The 5,169-nt window shown below is 39.6% G+C and overlaps 1 pseudogene; it reads right to left on the bottom strand.

The window, feature by feature from the left end:
• Positions 1-4,587: 4,587 nt before the first annotated feature.
• LOC127089212 (uncharacterized) lies at positions 4,588-4,687 on the bottom strand (annotated as a pseudogene).
• Between the last annotated feature and the right edge of the window lie 482 nt (positions 4,688-5,169).

Here is a 5,169-nt window from a genome sequence, read left to right as displayed (position 1 = left end):
CCCTAACCTTAGAATTCTTAAGTTCATACGACTACACCACTCCCGCCGGTGAAGACGAATTTCTAACCGGTACCGCAACCTTCCGGATGTTCAACACCGAGTACTCCTTAACCCAAAACCAATTGAGTACCATGCTACAATTTCCCACAGAAGGTCTGCTGCACGCCAGAATCCCTCCAACCTCAAACTGGAACACAGTTGGCGTTTTTGGCCTTTTTAAAAAAATTTCCGGTATAGATACCTACAACTGGGAAGAGCTCCTTCTCTCCCATATACATAACCCCACTATCCGGTACTTTATCCGCATTTTGCAAAACACAATTTTTGGAAGGCCAAACAACAGCAAGGTCAACTCAAAGGAACTATTTTTCCTCCAGTGCGTCTTCGAACCAGATACTCAGGTAAACGCCGCCTCCTTTCTCTTTCATCATATCCGCACCTTATGTGCTAGAGGCAGGCAACCTTTTATAATTGGTGGATTAATCACCACCATAGCACTTGGCCTAAACCTAGGGGATAAACTCCAAACTTTAGAATCCCTACCTCACCTATCTATGGATATCAGCTACTGTCGATCCAGCCGCTTGATTAAGAACAGAGTAGGCGGAGGATATTATCTTATGGTGAACAACCAGGCAGTCCCAAGCGTGGTTCTACCAAATACTGCCCTCACTGATGTCACAAACCCCGACCGCCACCTCTACGATCTAAACGCTCCTGAAACCACCGAGCCTTCACAAACAAACCCGCAAACAGATGAGTTTGAAGAAATGGAACAAGGTGATCATCCGCCTACACAACAGTCAGTCCCGCTCAACCCTTCCAGTACTGCAACCGGCCCATCCTCCCAACATCGTCGACGAAGAAGGCCTGCAACCAACGACGACATTATGGATGCTATCGATGGTATGCAGGCACAGAATGTCGAAATGCTGCAGATGATGCGTCAAATGCAACAGCAACAGGATGCTAGGAATGCCATAACCGACCAGCGGTTTACTGAGTTGTTCAGCAGGTTCGACAACTTAGACTTACGTCAGAGATCACCAGGTCCAAGAACCAGAGGCGGAAGACAACCTTAGTTGTAGTTTCTTTTTTCCTTTCCATATTGTATTTCATTTCCTTAAAACATTGGGGACAATGTTTAATTTAAGTATGGGGGGAAAACTTGTTACTTCCATTTCCATTTTTCAAGTATGTTACCTTCCCTTTCATTGTTATTTCCCTTTCTTATTATCTGAAAAAAAAATTTAATATAGATTTATTTTAAGTTAAGTCCCTAATGTGAAAAATTTCTATTATCTATTCCCCTCAATTTTCTTGAGCCATAACAAAAATTTTAACACACCCAATAAGTATAAAGGTTGCTTACTTTATAAAACTTGAGTGAAATCAAGACAAAAAAATCATTACCATAACAACGCTCTGAGAACCTCAACATGCTAGATCAGGATAAGTACCTATTATACCGATTCCTCGAACTTTTAGTTTTATAATAACCCCGAGTAGTTTATACGAGAAGTCAGCACCATCTTAATAGCAAACTACGTGGAGAGCCGATGAATATAAGTGAATGATCCCCAAAGTAACATAAAATATATGAATATATCAGGAAATGCACTGATTAAATTAGGTGATCCTTACCAGATCATTTAATCTAAAGGCTGTAGATCATGCAAAAACACAATATGAAAAATCCATTATGAGTTGGTTCAGTAGGTATCTGGTACTGAACTCGGTAGGGTGGACTACGGTTCGATCCCCCACAATTCGCAATGGACTGAATAACGAAGTTATCCGACTTATGTACCAGAACTTCTAGCTAAAAGCGGATCATAATCACTAACCGGTTACTCCACTATGTGCGCGAAAAAGATAAAGGGCTTAATGTGATTTCGCTAGAATGAAAGCGGGTGAAATAAAAGTAAAGGAACTAGGATAGCTATAATGGCATTACTTGAACTGATTTGCATAAGGTAGGGTTATCTAAGTTGTAACGGTAGTTGTTGATGCCAAGATTAAACTCAAGCTGCTTCTAAACAAAATCCACTTGCAACCTATTACGAATTGATGTGTGTTTTGAAACTTCGCCTGGCTAAATTTTTGAAAACGATTTCTATGCTGAATTTTGCTTGAGGACAAGCAAAGATCTAAGTATGGGGGAGTTTGATAACACGAAATTATATCATATTTTAGGACTTAATTCCATTAAATTCTATGACTATTTATTTCGGTTTACTGCATTTTATGAGATATTACGTGGTATTTTCTTCCTATTTGTCTCAGGTAGTCTATTTTGAAGAACAAGTGAAAATGGAAGAAAAGGAGGTGCAAAAAGGAGAGAAAAGGAACCAAATGCCAAAGCCCAGCCCAAAGCGCACAAGTCACCAATGCTGTGCCTGTGACGGACGTCACAGGGTGTGTGACGAGCGTCACGCAAAACAACCTTGTGACGGACGTCACACATGGTGTGACGAGCGTCACACCGTTCCACTACTTTTTTGGCGCAAGTAACGCCCTCAGAAGACTTGAAGAAGAGACGTTGAGGAGTTTGTGTCCTATATCCACGCCGTGCATTTAGCCACGTTGAAAAACTTGGGAAACGGAAAGCAGTTACCAGCACCAATATAAATAGCTATCTCAAAAACCTAAAAGGGTTCCTCGGTTTTTCCACGCTCACATTGCCGAAGCTTTGCCAATTTTCTTTCTTTTTACGCCTTTTGCTTATTTTTCTTTTCCAGCACTTAACATTGTTTATTTTATTTCTTTTGCAAGTTCTACATTATTTTTCCCTTGCAATCTACCTTTCCCTTTTTAGCATTTAGATATTTTTCGCATAATAGTTTCTACACCGGAAACTATTGTGCAACTTTTTATCGGATCTAACCTTACGTTAGATTCTAGTTTTATTTCCTTGGCTTAATTTATTGTTTAATTGAAGAATCGAAGAACAAATCCTACCGGCTTGTGGTGGAGTGTTCAAGACTATTGTATTACGCATTCAGGTTCTTTAATCATTATTTAATATTTTGTTTCATTATTTATCTATATTATCTGCCTGGAATGAGTCTGTTTATGCATGATATGTATTCTTGTTTATTTAGCATGTCTGGCTAATTCGCCTAGATATCGGTATGTAAAGTAAGCAGAATAAGGGATCAAGACTGAGTCGGTCTATTTAAACTTAAAATTGAAATCAATCTTTTTACGGTCTCAACTTACAGGTTTAATAACAAGATTTTTTACAAAAGTAAAGGACATAAAGAAGTTAAAATCAATAGAGCGAGAGTTTGAGGTTTTAACTGGACAGTGTAAGTTAGGCATTAATTCTAGATCAGGGCGAGAGCAAGTTTTAGAGTTAATTAAATTCTGACCTTTTCCAAAAAGTATTTTTAAAGATTGAATGTGAGGACGAGAGTTAAGCATTTGGATTTAATTGTATAACCTAAGTCAACAGAGCGAGAGTTTGAGATAAGGGTGTTTAAAACGGTCAGTGTTTTCTTAAAAAGAGTTTCTGCAACTTTATTGCTTTCAAAATATGGTTTTTGACTTAATTATAAGTGACAGCTACATTAATATAAAATCATGGTTTATTCAACAGAGCGAGAGTTTGAGATAAAACCTTTAACCAATAAAGTTAACTGAAACGATTTATTTTAAAACCAAGAAACCGACAAAGACTTGATTCCCTAGTTTTGACGAACTACATACCGATATCCGTTTTATTAATATTTAATCTAGATCTTAGTTTAGCTTTTAGTTTTTTTTCCCCAAACAATCAAACATTTTTCACCTTAGCTTTACGTAGTGACCTTAGATAACGGTATATCGATTCATAAGTCCCTGTGGGATCGATATCTTTTAAAACTACGCGATAGAACTGTGCACTTGCAGTTTGTATCCCATTCTCGACTCACACAGTCGAGCGATCAAGTTTTTGGCGCCGTTGCCGGGGACTTTTATTTAATCGATATCGTAACTCTTCCGTTACGCTGTAGAGACTAAGGTTTCTCTTTCTTCTATTCTTTCTTTCGTTGATTTGTATGCCACGCACTCGCTCACAAGGCGAACCGCTCTATTTACGAATCAACGATATCGAGCTATATCTCCGAGTCTTACGACGAATTCGGGAATATCGTGCTGCAAACAATCTCCCTCCTATAGATTTTCCTGATCTCAAAGATCTTCCTTCTTTAACCGAGATGGCAGAACCAGCTCGTGCTCTTAGAGATTACGCCGCTCCATCGCAAGATGAGCCGCATTCAAGTATTGCTCCGCCCGCAATCGAAGCAAACAACTTCGAACTTAAACCTTCGCTGTTGCAGGCTGTGCAACAGAACCAATTCTCTGGAAATCTTACCGAAGATCCAAACCTTCATTTATCCGTATTTGTCCAATACGCCGATACTGTTAAAGCTAATGGTGTCACTTCAGAGGCAATTCGACTTCGTCTTTTTCCTTTCTCATTAAGAGATAGCGCTAGAAGATGGCTTCAATCTCTCCCTTCCAACTCAGTCACCACCTGGAACGAGTTGAAGAAAGTTTTTCTTGCCCGATATTTTCCGCCAAGCAAAACAGCTATGTTAAGAGCCCAGATAAACGGATTTAAACAGAAAGACAACGAGTCTCTTTTCGAAGCATGGGAAAGATACAAAGACATGATGAGACTTTGCCCACACCATGGTTTGGAAGACTGGTTAGTAATTCACACATTTTATAATGGTCTCTTATACAACACAAGGTTAACAATAGACGCCGCTGCAGGTGGTGCACTAATGAACAAACCTTATGCTGATGCCTACCAGCTTATCGAGAGCATGGCCCAAAACCACTATCAGTGGGGAACCGAACGAACAACGGTGGAAAAACCTCAAACGAAAACTGGCATGTACGAGATAAGTAACCTTGACCACGTTAATGCAAAAGTGGATGCTTTGGTCCAGAAAATTGAAAGTTTAAACGTATCACCTCCAGCCGCCGTGGTTGCTATAACTCAGAATTGCGAGGTCTGTGGAATCCAAGGCCACACTCCTACGGACTGTCAACTCTTGACTGGAATCCAAGCAGAGCAAGTGAACTATGCTCAAGGAAGCCCCTATTCGAATACCTATAACCCAAATTGGAAGAACCATCCAAACTTTTCATATAAGAGTAATAATGCTTTATACG

Source organism: Lathyrus oleraceus, chromosome 5, assembly GCF_024323335.1.
Source record: "Lathyrus oleraceus cultivar Zhongwan6 chromosome 5, CAAS_Psat_ZW6_1.0, whole genome shotgun sequence".
In the NCBI taxonomy this organism is placed as follows: domain Eukaryota; kingdom Viridiplantae; phylum Streptophyta; class Magnoliopsida; order Fabales; family Fabaceae; genus Lathyrus; species Lathyrus oleraceus.
Note: the sequence above shows the minus strand (reverse complement) of the source record. Positions and strands in the feature narration are given on the sequence as shown.